We start from the raw sequence: 20,128 nt of genomic DNA on the forward strand, positions 1-20,128 counted from the left end.
TAAATTTATTTGAACATGGACGTTTTTAATTCTAGGAATAATATAAGAATATCAGTGTTCTCTAAAACATGGTTCAGAGAGCTAATCTTATTTAACTATCTTCATTTTATACCTAACACTGAGGTATAGATCGATAAGTGAAGCTTCTCAGAGTCATAAAATTCGATAATGACAGAGCCAGGACTAGAAAACTGTTTTCTAAATACCTCATCCGACTCTGACTTTTTTTTTCTGTATGTGGCAGGTGAGGGGCATTATTTTTCTTAGGGTACATTATTTAGCCACTAAAATGACAACAACTGAATTAGACAACAGTACAATGAAAAAATCCTAACAATGGTCACCATTTATGAGTGTCCACCACATGCCAAATTAAAATCAAAGTCTCTAGCAACTTGTCTGTCCTTCTTACAACATTGCAATGTAGTGAGGTACATATTATTTTCCCCATACAGTGGAGGAAAGTGACTGAGAGACATTTGTAACTGGTCACACAATTTGAAGAGACAGAGCAGGTCTGGCTGACTCAAATCCCCTGCCCTTTGCACCTGACTATCCCACCCTTCATATCTGAAAAAGTTATGCTCTTCAAAATACTCATCCTGAATCTATCTCCCCTACTGAATTCCAAAAAAGTAGAAAGTGGGTGCTCTTTCTGAAATAGCCATTTTCACTGACTACAACAGCCATTTGGAATTCATCAAATATTGACTTCTCCCTATTATAAAAGAAATACCACTTTAGGTCACTTTTTTCTTTATTAGATTTCTGGTTTTAAAACCCAATGGCCAAAGACATTTTTTTCTGTTTAAAAGGTTAAAAATGATCACTGAGGTAAATTCTAATCATTAAATTCAATAAGAACTAGTCAAGGTATTCTTGGCATAAATTCCCCAAAGCTAGTAAAAGTGACTTTAAAAGTAACTAAAATGACTGAAATACATTACAATAATATTGTATGAACCAAATCAAAATCAAAATCTGCATATTTTAACAGAATGGCAAAAGTAGACCACATATCACAACCAGCAAGATAATATTAACAATAATGGCTTTCAAAAAATAGCTAATCAAGCCACCAAAATATATAAAATGTTCATCTAGAGTCTGCTTTGAAATCAGACAAAAATAAATAAAGTGAAAGACATGGTTCCTGTCTTACTTTCACTGATGAGTATTAGAGGAATACTAAAGCCTCGAAACATCTATTAGACAGCAAGTAGAAATAATTTGCTGACTTTTGCTATTTTGTTTCCAAGTTGTAGAGCTTTATTAACAATAAGTCTGATCCCAGCAGCAAGGGCATTGATGTGACTGACACCCATAGTAATAAAAATATTACCCTTTAAGGCTTGTCAACTCTTCTTGCTATAGGCAGCTTGAGGAGATCCCTTGACAATGATTCATGGCTTGAAACTTATAACCATCTGCTCTCTTGAAGAATGCCTCAGCCAAGGTGAAGAGGGGAGTTTTCGCAGCTGTATTCTTTTTCCTTCTAAAGTCTATAGAAAAGCATCCAACAAACCACAAAAATCTGGCACTAATTTGAATATGGCAGACATTATCCTCCATATGTTCTTGTTTCAATGGACTCTTTTTACAGTAACTATCTCATTTGATGCCATTTCTTTCCTCTCTTCACGATGTGAAGTGTCAATTTTTCTCACTCTATAAACTTCTTAATATCCTTTCCATCCTAGGCAGTTTGCAGTTACTTGTCCATCTCTATTTTAATGAAAAGTATGTTTTACTATTGATAAAACTTAGGAGTTCAACTACATTTTATCAAGTTAAATTATTTGTTTTATCTTTAAGGAAACCAAGGTGAAGCAAGATAAATTAACCATTGTAAAGTCACATAGCCAGTCAATAGAATAATTAGAATTTGACCACTTCTCTCCCAATACCCCACCCAGCATTTACTGCCCTATTTAAGAGAAGCTTCAGTGTCTCTGCTGTTCTTAGATAACTTAATGAGGAATAGTTTCTGGCTCATTTATCACTTAACAAACCGCAAGGAAAATGTCAGAGGAACCAAATATTCGAAATTTTTATTGAACGAACTGAGAAGAAATATATACAATTCCAGAAGGATATTTCTTTTTCTTATATGAGAAAAGAAAACTTTTAAAGATAAAGGTAAAACTCAGTTTTACATATCTTCCCATCATATTCCCAAATGTGATTTCAAATAAGTTCTAAGAAAAGCTAGCATATGCAAATTAGATAATTATATTATAGAGGCAGGTCTATTGTTATCTACAGACACCAAGTAAATTATCACAGGATTCAATGGCTGGAAATAGACAGTGGGTATGAAGATACGTAAAAGATTATCTAAGAAAAGCATTCTCATAAGCCACATATGAGGTCTAGTTTAGGTCTACTTCATACATTATATACTGGGACAGGATTAAAGGAGCTGAAGGAGCTATGGCTACCAACAGTATGCCTTCTTCATACCTCAAGAAGGCTAGTAGAAACTTACCTTGGCTCAAAACTGGCACATTGTCCATTCTTCCACATTTCATTGACCAAAGTAAACCACTTAGCCAAGACCAACACCAGTAGGGTGGTGAGCCATGCCAAGAAAAATGAAAGGAGAACAAATCATGAGCAAATAATTCACCCTATCACTGTCAGAGGGACAACAGCCACTTTAGTAAAATGCTAAAGGCAAAAATAAGATTTAAGTGTGTTTTAGAAACAATGGGAAGAGAGGGAATTGGAAAGATTGAGAAGAAAATGTTGTCAATGACTTTTTCTCAAAGATAACAAAGAATGTGGGCAGGAGAAAAAGGAGGAATTTATTTTGTTTGGAGGAATGTCTTTTTATTTTACAGAATGTAGAAAATATTAGCTGCTTTTGTACTGATGAAAATAATTCTGAAAATAGTAAAAAATTAATGATTCAGGAGAGGAGTTGCAGAAGGATTAGGACAAATTTCTTGTGCTACACCCTTGACTAAGTAACAAAGGAAAAGGGTTTCCATGAAAGAGGATAGCTGATCCATAGAGAAGAGGATAGAAAATGTATCTATGGTAATGTGAAGAAACTAATATGTGCCAAAACAGGCAGTTGGTTCAAAGTTGTGATGAAAGCTTATGAAAGATCTTTCCTGATTACTTCAATTTTCTCAGTAAAACAGAAGCAAATGTCATTGGCTGAGAAAAAGGAGGGATATAAGATGCTGAAGATTCCAGAAGGCAGGAGAAGAGACAAAATTGTTATTCTAGAGAATGAGTGAATGAAGGAAGAGAGAAATAGAAAGAAATCGTCAATGTCTTTTGATAGTGAAACACTGTAAAAAACATATGCAATTAGAAGCTATTGGTTAAACAAAAGTTATGAGAGACTTTTGGGTTTAGTTGTAATACATAAAAAACTTAGAAGTTATCACGCCCACATCTTTAAGACAATAAAGACTGAACAAGTTGAAAATCTATGGTTTTTGTTAGACCCATCAAAGAATTAAAGTCACAGGGCAAACTGCCACCCCTAAATCTGGAGAAAAAAGTGAATATAGAGATCACAGCCAAGATAAACTTACTTGGAGCAGAAGTCACTGTAGCTATAAACTAGTAGGAATACTTAAAAGGTAATTTGACCAATTGCTAGAGGTTGAGTATAGACTACCTTGAGAATAAGAATTCCTAGGGGCTAGTCTTATGTGGTACTCATATATTTACGGATTTTACCTCCAGGGACACTACAGGATGTTCTCACAGTAAAGACTGAAACAAAACAAAACAAAACAAAACAAAACCCTTGTTTTGATGACATGAGAAGAACATAATTCTGAAATACACCCAGAGCATTTACCATAAGAAATGCCTACTCTCTAGGGGAAAAGATGGCTTATAAAACTCATTTATTATCTAGGAAATGGGATATTATCCAACTCCAGGCCCTTCTAGCATTTCCATCTTACCTAAAGGGAGACTTAAAATGTTAAGAAACAGACAACTTTAAAACACAATGATTTATATGTTAAGGGCTCTAAAGGAAAACATACAAGACAAATAGGTAATACATGCAAAGAGATGAAAACTCTTAAGAAATAATCAAAAGGAAATACCTGAAATAAAAAACACTGTAACACAAATGAAGAATGCCTTTGATGGGCTCATCAGTAGGCTGGACATGGCCAAAGAAAGAATTAGTGAGCCTGAAAATATAGCAAGAGAAACTTCCCAAACTGACATGCAAAGAGAAAAAAAGAATGAAACAGAACAGAACATTCACAAACCATAAGACAATTTAAAATGGAGTAATATATGCTAATTTGAACACTAGAGATGAAAAAAAGAGATACAGAAGAAATATTTGAAGTAACAATGGTTGGGAATTTTCTAAAATTGGTGACAGACACCAAGCAAAGATACAGGAAGCTCAGCAAATGCCAAAGAAGATAAATACCAAGAAAAAAAATTACACCTAAGCTTGTCATATTCAAATTTCAGAAAACCTAAAACTGAAAGAAAATTTTTGAAATAAGCCAGAGGAAAAAAAAAGTACTTCACCTATAGAGGAACAAGGAGAACTACACTGGACCTTCCCACATAGGTAAATCCACAGAGACAGAAAACATTGGTGGTTTCCAGGGGCTGAGAAGAAGGGAGAATGGAGGAGTAAATGCTTAATGGGTATGGGATTTCCTTCTGGGGTGATGATAACATTTGGAACTAGATTGAGGTGGTGGTTGCACAACATTTTGAATGTATTCAATACCACTAAATTGTTCACTTGAAAATGATTAAGTGTATGTGAATTTCACCTCCATTTAAAAATGTACATTTGAGAAAAAGTAAAGGAATTAAAAAAGACATACCATACTAACACTAATCAAAATAAAGTTTTAGTAGCTACACTAATTTTCAACACAGCAGACATTAAAATAAAGAAAATTTTCAGGGAGAAAGAGGACATTTCATAATGATAAAGGGGTCAATTCTACAAAAGACATAATAATCATCCCTAAAATGCATGCACCTAACAACAAAGTATCCACATATGTGGGCTCAGCTGATACAGCCACAAAGGGAAGTAGACAAATTCACTATTACAGTTAGAGACAACACCCTTTTTTTCAGAAATTGAGAGATTCAGCAGGCATAAAATCAGTAAGAACATACTTGAACTGAACAACATCAAATCATCTTGATCTAATTGGCATTTATAGAATAGTTTACCCAACAGTAGCAGACTACTCATTCTTCCCAAGCTCACATGGAACATTCACCAAGAGGTACCACCTTCTGAGCCAAAAAACATACCTTCACAATTTAAAATAATAAAAATCTTACAAAATTATAAAATGATCATCACATTTTAAAATGATATTGGAAAGGACCCTACATTGACATGAACTTGTTCACGACACATGTTAAAAAAAAAAAAAACAGGTACATCACTATTTAATTTTTGGACAGCATGGAAAAGCACAGAATATTAAAAAGATTTGTAGTACATATCTCTGGTTTTATGGCAATTTATCTTTTAAAATTTATTTATGTACATTTCCAGTTTCTTATAATTTACATGCATTAACCATATGATGTTCTAAATGTTTTAATGAAAACATAAAATGCCTTGACTTAGTAATTTCACTTCTTAAAACATATTATAAAAGAATCAGAAGGCTGAGGATTTACATATGAATTTATTTCATATCATTATTTATAAAGAAAAAACTGAATTAATTGAAGTGCAATAATAAAATTTGATGTTATATTTTGATATGTTATTTGAAATATAATTATAAAGTAATTTTTTGGGGAAATGACATGGGAAAGCAATCATCATATAATAAAAAATGAAAGAAAAAGTTAAATGCAAAATGTATCTGTATAAAGGAGGATCCCAATTTGTTACAGTGACCTTTGATAAAGGCTATTTCATGTAAGGTGAGATGGAGTAATTTGTTTTCTTCTTTATGGTGTTTGGTATTTTCTGAATTTTCTATAACTAGGAGATACTCTGATTGATAAATGGATTTAAAAATGCTCAATAAAATAATAAAGTCAATATGATCAAGAAATTTAATTAACAATTCATTCAATGAGTACCATAAAAGCTTGAGAACAGAGTAGGTTTGGTTTATTTCAAGGTGAAATGAGAGGTTATGTCACTATTTTTCAGATAAAGGGACCAGATTCCTCAAGCTGTGGAAACTCTCTGTTAGCCAAGAGGATCAATGTGTGGATTATGGTGCCTAATCACATGTGCTGTATCCTATACACTGGATTGAGAGTGCTCAATGGAAAATCGTCAAATTTAAAATTATTAAAATTATTGCAACACTCATTAAAATTATTGTCTCATTATTTGATCTTTAAGATTTTCAAAACTGTCACCAGTGATGCTTATCAGCTGTAACTGGTTAATATTTTGATGAATATAAGTATATTGACAAATACAGTCAAAGATAATAAAATGCCCAATAAGCATTTTTTACTTTGCCAAGTTTGGATGAGTAGAAATAATAAATTATGTAGGGTAAATAAATCTAAAACATCTTTTTAGTTTCTAAGGAGAAAACAAAAATGGTAGAAAGACAAAATTAGTTCCCAGTTTCTCCATTCTTTAACCAAAAATTTCAGATCACCTAGTGACCACAGAAAAGAAAGGAAAAAAGGAAGAAAAGAAGTCAGGGATGGAGGGAGGAAGGGAGAAACAAAGGGACAGGAAAAAAGAAGGAGAAGGCGAAGAAGGAAGAGAAGAAAGATTAAAGCAAGCAAGAGAAAAAGGGAAGGAAGGAAGGAAGGAAGGAAGGAAGGAAGGAAGGAAGGAAGGAAGGAAGGAAGGAAGGAAAATAGGAGGGAAGGAAGGAAAAAAGGAAGGAAGGAAAGAAGGAAGGAAGGAAGGAAAATAGGAAGGAAGGAAGGGTCATTTTGAAGCTCACAGCACCATTCTTGGCATTTTTAAATTTAATATTTAAATTTTCAAATACCCCAGAGTTATCCCTAAGATCCATACTGTGGAAGAGAGACAACAATACCTCTATCAGGGAGGAGTCTTTTATTTCTGTCTTCTTGTTTCCGAGGAGGCTTAAACTCCTGTAACATTTGCAGGCTTCCTCCTTCACTCCTTGCTGTCCTCCTCAGCAGAGGGGACTAACTTACTGACTGCTAAACTTGGGGAAAACTTGGTCCAAGATACTGTATAGTCTAAGCAGTTTCCTTCCCTATACATGGATGCCTGTTCCTTGCAAGCTTATTAGGCTGCTTTCTCCTTGTCTGGTTTGGTAAATTTAATTATTTAATTAAGAAACTTATTTGATAGAGTCTTAGACATGTCTCACAATAAAGAACTTAGGAAATGGTACTAATTGGCTTTTAGTGTGTGGTTACATGATTTTTCAATGAGCCATCCAAGGAAGAAAATTGGTGTGCAGGGATGACAACATAATAGCTTTGATTGATGAGCTCATGCAGGTGAAGTTTCTGAGGGAGATATGGTAAGTACATTATTATACTTCATTCAAATTCGTATCTTCTAGGAGCAAGTATTTCCTATAAGAAGCAACTAATATTTTTTTTCCTGTCTGCTCCCGGTGTTGTTTCACATAGAAAAAGAAATATGCCTGCTCTCACTATGGTGTAACACATTAATTAAAATAGAAAATTTTACTGTCTTCTATTCTCTGCTGGTGATATAGGTAGACAGATGTGGTGAAGATAATCAAAGTATTAACGCAAGCTAGTCTTCTCCAAAGGGGACAGTTTCATGGGCAATTCCTACACATTTCAAAGTTCCCCAAGGGAGCATCATGCTACCTGCTCACCCTCTGAAAGGCCTGCAGTAGGCTGAATATTGATTCCCAAAGACATCAAGATCCTAACTCTGGGAACCTGTGAATGTTACCTTAAATGTGAAAACAGACTTTGCAAATGTAATTAAGTTGAGGATCCTGAGATGGGGAGAATATCCTGGCTTATCTGGGTGGTTCTTAAATGGAGTCACAAATTTACTTGTAAAAGGGAGGCAAGGGGAGATTTGACCATAGAGACAGAAGGCAATGTGAAGACTGAAGAAAGATGTTACACTGATAGCTTTGAAGACTGAGAAAAGAGCCATGAACCAAGGTATGCGGCTCTGAAGCCAGAAGAAGGAAGGAAGTGGATTTTCCTCTAGAGGTTCCAGAGAGAGGATAGTCCTACTGATACCTTGACTTCAGCCCAGTGAAACTGATTTTGAATCTCTGACCTTTCCCATTTTAAGAGAATACATGTATGTTGTTTTAAGCCACAAAGTCTGTGGTAATTTCTTACAGCAACCATAGGAAACTAATCCAGAGCCCATTGCTAATAATAAGTAACTGCAAATATGAAAGACACCACTCACCAACTCATGTCCCATCTCCAGCTCTTTCTCTACCTGCCCACCTCCCCTCCCACCTCTTTCTATTTTCTCGGCCCACAATGAGGACTTGAGAGAATAAATATAAAAAATTATTTTTAGGAATTTACCAAGCCTCAGGGTTTGTTAAAGCAAAAGAACTCAGTTAATTGACTAGATTTTTCTCAAACACAGAGCACTGATTTCTTAAATACAGGGCCAACAGTGCCAATGCCAGAGAATCCCTGGGCTGTTACCTCCAGGGAGACAGAATACAAGCTGACTCATGTTACAAGGCTAATTCCCCGGGGCTGGTTTTAAACTTCAATATCTAAATAGGACACCTACTTACATAATAAATATCATGCAGGAATTCATTTTTAAGAATAAAATATAGGATTATTTTTCTTCAGAACTTATGCCCTATTATGCCCTTTCTTCCTGCTTCATTATAGTTCCAGGAAGTAATCCCTATCCTTATAGGAATTCATTTGAAAGATAAAACATATTAAAAGCAAAACAAACATACAAATATCTCTCCTTCGCATTAAGAAGAGATTTTCCTCTAATAAACAATTGCCAAATCTTGAAAATCAGCCCACTTTAAAATACTTTTTAGAACAAATTATTATAAAATATTACAAATATAAAAATAAATTTTTGTAATAATTTTTGAAAAGAAATAATTTTGATGCAACATTTATGATGCCAAAACTGAGTTCAATAATGTTTTGGTAAATCAGCTCTCTGGGAAAAAAGAAGAGAAAGAGGAAGACTTCTGATTGCCAATTTCCATGGTTATGTAAACAGTCCTCCAATTTTGAGTCACTAATAGTTTAACATCCAGCTCATTAAATTCTGGAATATGTATTAATCAACCCTTATGCCAAGTCAGTTCTAGCACACCACTGCAAAATGTCAAACTATATGTAATTATCAATGGTACTATGATTGGTTTCTCTTAATTGCTTTTTGGATATCAGAAGACAAAGAATAAAAATGAGGAAAAAATTAGTGAACTCTGACATGCATCTTCATTTTATTTTTGGTCCAATGTTTTTCAATACAAACAGAAAGGGAAGAGAAGAGATAAGACACCAGATTCAGTCCCTGAATAAAACTTGAGGATAAAAGAACAACTTTAATTATCTTAATTACACTAATCCCTGCCTATGATTCAAGAACCTAATGCATCACCTATCCTAACAAGAAATTAAAGAACTAGAAGAGAGAATGAAATATAAATAATTAAGCAGATGAAGTTGAGTCCTAATTCATCACAGAGACAAGAGTCCTCTTACTGTGTATTGAGAAGGAACTCAAATGTGCTAACTGGTGTTTAATCTATTTCACTTTTAGTACTATAATTTTCTGATTTTCTCTGGAGTCATTTATTATAAGAAACCTATAGCTATCTTGGACAGAATCAAACTCCCATCCTTTAAGGATGGGAATTTTTTTTTTTTAATCTTCAGATTGCAATGAGCAGCTAGATCTCAAGATCTCTACTTCTAGCTAGGGACAACATGACTCTCATCTCTAGGACCTTTCCATGCAGGAACTAGTTCTTTCCTTCAATCTCAGCAGCATAGCTGGTTAAGAATTAACATCTAAACCAGACTTTACTAATGATTTAGGCTAACAAAGACAAATCCAGAAAGGCAAATATACTGAACTGATCGAAAAAGTAGATGTGTCTTCTCCCAGGGGCCCACTTCGTCCACTTTCACTGGGTCGAACTCTCAGCAACCCTCACTTAGCAGAGACCATCTTTCACCACCTGAGCTCACCCCTGAACAAAACATAAATCTTTGGAATCCAGACACAAGAAAGGATTAGTCTCTGAAAGGAGAGTACAATTGACCTTGGACAATGTGGGGGTTAAGGGTACCAACCCCTTGCATAATCAAAAGTCTGAATATAATTTTTGACTCTCCAAAAACCCTATTGTTGACCAGAACCCTTACTGATAGCATAAACAGTTCACTAATACATATTTTTGTGTGTATGTATTATATGTTGTATTATTATAGTAAAGTAAGCTACAGAAAAGAAAATGTTATTAAGAAAATCATAAGGAGTAGAAAATACATTCATAGTACTATTCTGTATTTGTTGATAGTGTCTATGGGGTCTGTTTACAAGACGAATCATCTGTCTGAAATGGTGGGCAACCACAGCTGCAGACACCAATCTACTGTGCATATCAAGTAATACAACTTTTTCTTGCAATATAATGACTGTTCTCTGCTTCTTGGTAGCACTTCCAGGATCACTAGTGGCACTTTGGATGAGTCCCATGGTATTATTTAAGGTTTACGGTACTGCATTCAACATGATGAAAAACATGCAAGAACTGGAAGAGATCACTTGTTACTGTCACCCTCAATTTACTCGAGGGAGAAAATTAACATCACATGATGTTTTAAGCAGATACAACACTTGAGCTCACTGCAATGACAATTAGAGGTAGCTACAAAATTATTACAGTAGTGCAGCATATAATACAGTTAATTTATGCAGCTATAATTGAATACTACAATTTTGTGTTTGTTTACATTTCTCACAACTGCTAATATCCCCATGTACACTTCATGTTTGTGTGCAAAGTTTTGATACATTTAGCTTTTTATAACAGATTTGTATATACCTTATGATAGTAAATCATAAAATAGATTTGTGTCTATGTATGTTTTATGCATTCATGAAATAATTTTTTCTTATTTTTTTCAAAATTTCTAGGCTACACAGTTTATCCCTGCGTTTTTTTTTTTCCCAAATTGCTGCAAATCTCCAAAAAAAAATCTTTATTTATTGAAAAACAATCTACATATAAGTTGACCCATGCAGGTCAACCTGTGTTGTTCAGGGGACAACTATATATACTCCTCTCTCCTGTTTGAGTCTTACCTCTCAAGTCTTCGTGTTCTATCCTAGGGCTCAACTCTTCCCAGGACCACTGAAATCAGGAATATCTCCTCCTTTATGTGAAGGCTTTACTCCTTAACTACGGGAGTATGCCTCAGACCTGGTTCCTACCAGAATAACCATATCCGATCTGTAATATATAGCTTTACCATGTCCTCAGTGGGTGCCTCAATAAGTTTGAGATATTCTTTTTTCCTTTATGGCTACTTCCTTTTGGCCATACACTCTTGGTTCTGGATCACTTCCAAAAGCTTTAAAATATACTTAATGAATGTGTTCCCTAAAATGCCTCTCTTATCCAGCTGTCCATTTTGGGAAAAATAAAGGAAAATCTTGATTGGCATTATTGTGAGAGGTTTTGGAGAGTGAAGGTCTTAACAATTGCACTTGTTTCTTTGGTTTAATTTGGAATATTCAAACTCTACTAGATGTATTAAGGACCAGTGTATTAGTCTGTTTTCATGCTGCCGATGAAGACATACCCAAGACTGGGTAATTTATAAAGAAAGAGAGGTTTAATGGATTCACAGTTCCATGTGACTGGGGAGGCCTCACAATCATGGTGGAAGACAAAAGGCATGTCTTACATGGCAGCAGACAAGAGAGAGAATGAGAACCAAGCGAAAGGGGTTTCCCCTTACAAAATCATCAGATCTCATGAGACTTATTCACTAGGATGAGAATAGTACAGGGGAAACCGCCCCCATGATTTAATTATCTCCCACAAGATCCCTCCCATAATACGTGGGAGTTATGACAGCTACAATTCAAGATGAGATTTGGGTGGGGACACAGCCAAACTATATCAGCCAGAAACAGGGAAGAGGGTGCAGGAGGCACCTCTAAAGACTCATAGAAGGCTCTACATTCTCAATTTATATATCAAAGGGAAAATGGCCTGAAATTGACTTGGGTAGGGGAAGAGGATTATAAATTCAGATTGGTTGGGAAAAAAATGACATGCTCTTTAGTGATTCTCTTCTCCTAAAGTAATACTAAGCAACTCAGTTGGGTCTTTTTCTCTGATTCTTTATGAAAAGGGAAATATCAATTTTGATTTCACCTGAAGGAACAACATTATAATTATACTAAGGAGAAACATACAGGCGAAAGGAAGCAAAAGAACCATAAGAAGAAATTAAATCTTTTCAAAGCTAAGGGGGAAAATGGAGTGTCAGTGCCAAGAATGATAACACCTCCATACACTCAGGAACTTCAGTGGTAAATTAACATGTAATATATAACTATTCCAACACAGTCTTCATTTATTATGTTGGCCTTGTGAGCAAAGTAGAGAAATACCTTACCTCATCCATATGAAACTGCTCAAAATCTCAGAAGCCACAGCCAATAGTAATATGTTTATGAAATATACATATTTTTAAAACCTCATTACTTACAGATCAAAGCTACAACTGCACATAGCATCACCAATTGCCAATTCATATGGATATCTACCCTCTGATGTTGCAAAAAGAAGCTCTAACTGTTCATTTTGTATCTGTATGTGGCTATCTCCTTGCAATTTTCCAATCAATCAAATTAAAATATGGATATCAATCACAATCTAAAGTAGAACACACAACTTTTAAATGTATTTTAATGATATAGTAACATGCAATACTATGTAAACTATTAGTAAGAGCTTTCCCAAGGAACTTTGTGATAAGATTCAGATAGTCTCACTATTATGTAAAATCAACATTCACTTCTTGGAGGTATCAAAAACCTGTCTATCATTAAAACCTCCTTTCAGACATTAAGTGCATCAATCTATGTAATGTATCCAGTATTATGCTGACCCCATAGTAGTACCTCTTATGCAAACCTTGGGAACAGATGGTGTGATGTTTAGGGACAGATGATGTTCTAAGGAAGGAATCCTAAACTTTCCAAATAATGTTCATTTTTATCTAAGTTTCCTACATGGTTATAAGGGAAAATATCTCAGCAGAATCGAGCAGTGATATACTTGCATTTCTTAATGACAGTTCTAGAACATTAGGTATGTAGCCTCATTCTCATTATGAGCACAACCTCCTTTCATCTTTCATCTGCCTAAGAAACCCACATTAGTGTGATGACTGAGTAATGTAATACTAAATCCTCTTGGCCAGTGAAATTTACTTCCACTGTTCTTAAATACTTGTTTCATACTCTAGTTTAACATCAAAATTAAGGTTTAATGTGAATGTGTTTTAGCAGAAAGTTCTATGTGTATGTATGTGTACATGTGTTTTAGATGGATATATATATAGAGAGAGAAATAATGAGATCGATATTAGAATGATAGATTGGCACATGATAGACAAAGAGAAAATTACTTATCAGAGCTAGAAGCAAGCAGCCTTACAAAGCTATGGGATATTGAGTCCCACACCTTTGTATTGGTTAAATCATTACCATCTTTTATCATATTTGGAACACTAAAATGTATAGATTGTAACTATTTTCCCAAGATAAAAGTGATAGTAGAAAGTAGTAGATTAGCAATAGAAACCCAGATCTCCTGCTTCTTAATACAATATGGTTTTGTTTTTAACTTTTACATTTGTTGTGTTTTAAATTTTTTATAAAATGTTTAAATGTTTTATTTAAAGAAAAGTTGCAAAAATAATGCAGAAAGTTCACATATACCCTTCAGGTACTGTCCCCTAATGTGGACATCTTGCATAACTATCACATAATTATCAAAACTAAGACATTAACATTGGAACCATATTATTAAATAAAACACTCATATCAGCAGCTTTTCCACTAATTGTTTTTCCGCTCCAAGATCGAATCTAAGATTCCACGATACATTTGGTTTTTATGTCCCCTGGGTCTCTGTAATTTGTGTGATGAAAGAACTACTTAATGAAGGAAATTTGACATCTTAAAAGAAATGATTATCAAACACTGAGCCCAGAAATGAACTAAAGTATTAATTAATGATAATATCTTGGAGCCTTCATATTCATTATCATTTTATACTTCATAATGACCATTATACTTTGATACCTTTTTTTCGATATTCTAAACTGGAACTATCTGAAATTTATCCCTCTTCCTTTTTCATAATTTGCTATTTTTGCAACTGAGAATGTTAAGATTCAGTAGCTCTGTCTCTGTGTGAAAATAATAATCAGATGGGCAACGTAGTAAGGAAAACATGTTGATCATTTACTATGTAATCTTAGGAAAATTATTTAATCTTTCTGGATTTCCATTTCTTTTTAAAACAGAAAGCAATAATACCTACATTTTAGAGTTGTTGTAAGGATTAAATGTAAAGCTCCAAGCCCAGCGTTTGAAATATAATTAGTACTCACTAAATGTAGATTCATTAATTATTCTTCTAAATCAGTGTTTCTCCCCTGGGAATGATTATGCCCCCCAGGAGACATCTAACGATGTCTGGAGACACTTTTGGCTGTCACAGTTTTGAAGAGGTGCTACTGGCATCTACTGAGAGGCCAGGAATGAAGCTAAACATCCCTCAATGTAGAGGTGAGTCCTCTAGAACAAAGAATTACCTGGCTCAAAATGTCAACAGTGTTAAGTTTAAAAAACTGTGTTTTAAAGGATGAGATCAGTTTTTCTGCATCCTGGCTCTGGAACATGGATACAATGGAATGAACTGAGATGGCAAAACATAATTCATAAAGTCCAGCCACTTAACATTGACCAACCAGAGGCTTATTGCCACATTTTAAAACATTAAATGGATGTCTGAAGCTGAAATCTCAAATGCTCTGCCTGGAAACTAAGGTCTTCGTAATTGATATTGCTCTGTCATATATGTCTTCCTTCCCTGACTTTACCTAATCTCAGACCACAAAGAAAAGGAGTATGAAAATTTACACATAAAGCTTTCCTTTGTTTAAGGGCAGGAAATGTAAAATGTTTGCTATCATTCTCACTTAACTGCAATAGATAGCTGAAGGTAGAGGCTGGCAAAACCGTTTACGCTTCCACCATACTATTCTTTTTTTTTTTTTTTTTTTTTTTTTTTTTGAGATGGAGACTCGCCTCGCTCTGCCGCCCAGGCTGGAGTGCAGTGGCCGGATCTTGGCTCACTGCAAGCTCCGCCTCCTGGGTTTGCACCATTCTCCTGCCTCAGCCTCCCAAGTAGCTGGGACTACAGCCGCCCGCCAGGTCGCCCGGCTAGTTTTTTGTATTTTTTTAGTAGAGACGGGCTTTCATTGTGTTAGCCAGGACACCATACTTTTCTTTAAGAAACTCTTATTAACAGTGTTACCTTGCCCAGGTTCCTGTCTCTAGGAATATGACTTGTTTGGAGCTCTGTCTTCTCCTTGTCAGAAAGCCATGTATTTTTCACCTCCCTGGAAAAGAAATGAATAAACAGAAGATTTGGTAATCAGAACAGAAACAGTTTTCTCAGATTTAACAAAAGTGAAAGATAAAATATATTTACTTATTACCTCTAGTTTAAAAGAACATCATGGAAAAAAGTGATCATCAGGATATATTTACTTTATTTTCACTGTAGGCTCATGTGACAGCCCAAACACTGCAGTGAACTTTAAACCTGACAAATTGGGTTGTAATCAGATGTTTGGTATATTAACATAAATACTTTATATAAATACATAGAAATATAGATATATATACCATATAGCTTATATATGCATATGTATATACACATATATACACATTTTATACAAACACACACACACACACACACACATGTACACTGAAAAAGAAACCTTCTGACATTGTTAACTTCCAAAAACAGATAACTTTGCTACTTCATGGGAGTCGGCAGAAAAGGGAATTAAATCAAAGCCTCAGACATTAACACTAATAACTATGATTACAGAAACTAATACAAAATAACAAGAATTTTTGGCCAGGCATGGTGGCTCATGCCTGTAATCCCAGCACTTTGGGAGGCTGAGGCAGGTGGATCGCTTGAGGCCAGGAGTTCAAGACCAGCCTGGCCAAAATGGCAAAATTCTGTCTCTACCAAAAATACAAAAATTAGCTAGGCATGGTGGCCTGTGTCTGTAATCCCAGCTACTCAGGAGGCTGCGGCAGGAGAATTGCTTGAGCCTGGGAGGCAGAGGTGGCAGTGAGTGGAGATTGTACCTGTGTACTCCAGCCTGGGCAACACAGCAAGACTCTGTCTCAAAGAAAAAAAAGATTTTTTGAGAATTCAGCACAAACCAAGCATTAAGCTCAAGGGCTTTGCACACCTTACCCCATTTCATTCAAATAATAACTGACTCAGTTCCTTATGAATTATCACTATCTGCATATTAACAAGGAAACTGAGGTACAACATACAGAACTAATAAATGGTAGATTCAGGATTTGACACCACAGCTATTAGTCAGTACATCATATTATACACTATAATTAAATCATAGGTACAATTAAACCAAAGTTATATTTTATTAATTTAACTTGATTTTTGTGCTAAGGTTATTTGTGCACGACAAACCACATCCTCATAAATAGGGCAAGGTAATTTATTCCCTCATTTGATAAACATTTATGAATGCTTAGTGTGTGTAAGCCACTCTCTTGGAACTTGTTAGAGACATGAAGCTAAATCAAATATATAGTATAGCCTCACACATCTTATAATATGAAATAATAAAGAGAGAATGAGATGTTTCCAGGAAGCTGTAGGGAGAGATATTGCCTCCTTTAGAGCTGTCTCTGTAGTTTCTACAATTGTGCATGATTCATAACACGCAATGAATGCATTAACACATGCATAAATGTAAGTGTAAACAATTAAAGGTAGCATATGAACTGGAACATAAACATCTCTAGGATTCCCATGCAAAAATAGAGGGAAAAACACATTCAGACAGAGCTAGTGGAGAAAATGACAGTATACACAAGACTGAGTTTATTAGTCTATTAAGTATGAATGAAAGAAATGTTTTCATTTACACAAAGATAATAGACTTTCTTTGTTAAAAATTCAAACAACAAAGTAAGATATTAAAAAAATCAGAGAAGCCAGAGAGGGTCATCTGTAAGTAATAAGAGGATGGACAAGTCTGAACTAATCAATTTTTCTCATCCCATATCCATCTATTAAAAATTATGAGATTTTATTGCTCTGTTGTCATCATATATTTTCAGGGAGACACTCAGGCTTGTCACACAGATGAGAGCAAAGATATTTGTTAGATCTTAGAACCATATAATAAACTACTGACAAAAACAAGTAAAAAAGCAAATATTTGCAAAACTGATATAAGTGGCCTCAAGTGAAAAAATTAATTTTAATTCTCATCAGTTACTTAGGAATAAAGATATGGCCTCAAAAACTAGAACTTTGGCTGTAGTTAGCCAACATCATGGTGTTATCATTTTAAATAAGAGTTATTCAGAAAATAAATATTTTTCTTCTATACAAATTGGAATGCTGGAAAAAATATTCACACATCTTAAACCCTTCTTTATATATCACCTCTTCCAACAAAATATGAAACTATTTTCCATCCTGCTTATTCAACCTTAATTTCAATTTCAACAATTTTTGATAAAGATACAAAGATTTGTAGAGATTTTATCATTGTATTACACGTTTTTTAGGTTCCCCAATCCTCAAAATTAAACTCTCAATTCTGTTTACATTTTAAAGTAAAAGATTATGAAATAAAATATTTTCAAGCAAAATTTAAGGGGAGATGATACAGACAGAGACTATGGTTGCCTAAACCACCAGCTGATTGACCCTTTGCAAGTGTCACCTTCAGTGTCTTGACTATAGCTGTCAGACATGGTTAAGTAATTGGTTCCAGGATAAAGCATCCAATATGCATCAAACCAAGAGTCTGCTTAGTGCTGTATGTTTTCTCAGCAAGTATATGAAAAGCAATACCTTTTACTTTCCTCCTAGCGGGTTCAAAAGTAGTTATAATCACTTTCACTGTTTACAATGTGGTCATAGTCAAGCAAACAGGGTGACGCACAAAACTTAAATAAGGGGAGATTCCATCAACCCCACACTATCCACAATTCTCACATTCCACTTGATGAAACACTCTGACAATCAGATGGAAATGAGCAGTGTGTATACTTTTACAGCCAATGCATCTAAGCCCATATCCAAAAAGAACATCCACATCTAACATTACTTGAACTCCACAACTCCTCACTGCCCCGATTTTCCTGATGCTCTGAAGGTCTAAGAACAAACTGTGAAGTTATATATGAGCCAATTGGTAGCTGCTGTGTAAATCATATTAAAATAAATAGAATTCATGGCTAAGACTAAACAGCCCATGGCAAGGCTCTTGTGTAAATAAACCCATTGTTCCTTTGTATATTAAAATTGTATTTATCAAAGAAAAAAAGAATGAACACAAATTGCACGAAAAAGGCAACTCATTTAGGACAAAATGATGGTATATAATAAAAAGATTTATTATGTGACTAAAACAAAAATTAAATTCCTGTTAAAATATTTATGTAGATGTGGCTGAAATATTCTGCTGGGAAATAAATCAGGGTGGCCTTTGGCATTTCACAGGCATAACTTCTCTATTCTTCTGCTGCAAATTTAGATCTTACAAGATGCTAATGGCACCTCGCTTTCCAGGACAGTCTCTGCAGACTGCTTTCACTCAGCAGGTGGTAAGAATTTGCATCCATATTTCAAATACACTTCTGTCTCATTACTGGCTTCTTATTTCTTTGTGATTTATATCTCTATAAAATTCCAGCTAGTGCAATGGGGAACGCGATTTCGAAAAGGCAAAAACCCCATAATATGGACATTTATCACTTTCTTCCTTCTTTACTTTTTTCTTCATCTCCAGAGAGACAGGGTGAATGACAGGTAGCACTTAAAGCGAAGGTGTACTTTTCTTAAAATAATGCCACTTGAAAGCTTTCAAAATTAGGACTACTTCTCCAAACATCAATAGCTAGCGAGTGGCAGTAGCACTTGCACCCTTACCTACATTTAACTGAACTGCGATCTTTAAATAACATATATACATTAGAAAGTAATTCACTTGATAACTATTAATTTGTAAGAGTCTTCATCATTTAAAATTCAGGAAGAACTTTTTGTAATAACTCTGAACATAACAAATCTATTTGGTATTCATGCAGATGTCACAAGCAATTTCAGAGTTGTTACACTATAATTCTGTGCTACTTAATAGATATTAGGGTGGTAGCAGTTGTGTCACTGTAGATAAGACTCTTTCACAGTTCCTTTGTCAAATTCACCTCTTGCTGGTGTTTAGAATTTAGCTAAAGTAAAATTACACGCTTGTGAAACTTGACAGGTTCAGGGATTTAGAGGCATTTTCCAGGGGCAAGAAAGAGCAAGCTATAGTGAAATAAAAGGCAGCAAGGAGGGACGTAGGCAAGGTAGTTGAATATTGCTAGGATTAAACTTAGATGTGTAAATTTTTAATTTGTATGGTAAATTAAAGAATATAAACCCACATATTTCCTTCTAGGTCTTATTTTTTTCATATTCCATTCCAGAAGAGAAATTAAAACACTTAGGGAGATTTTATAGGCCATATGCTAGAATACCAGGTGCTAGGATGTCTATCCTATTTTAAAAAATCACTGATATTTTAAATAATTTTCTGAATTAAATTAAAAACATTTTGCCATTTGACTTAAAATAAATTACATTTAGTGAAGGTATTTTACATTGAGGTACACAGAATTTTTTTCTTGGATATAACAAAAAACTGAAATCAATAGGCCTAAATAATAAAGAGAATGTATTGATTCATTTAATTAACATATTCACAGAAGAGACTTGGTCCAGCAGCTCGTAATGTCACCAAAGACTGAATTCGATTCTTTCTCTCCCTTTGTTTCTCAGGTTTCCTTTACATGATGGCTGCCAGTAACAGCTAC

The sequence above is a fragment of the Chlorocebus sabaeus genome, chromosome 1 (assembly GCF_047675955.1).
Source record: "Chlorocebus sabaeus isolate Y175 chromosome 1, mChlSab1.0.hap1, whole genome shotgun sequence".
Lineage (NCBI taxonomy): Eukaryota > Metazoa > Chordata > Mammalia > Primates > Cercopithecidae > Chlorocebus > Chlorocebus sabaeus.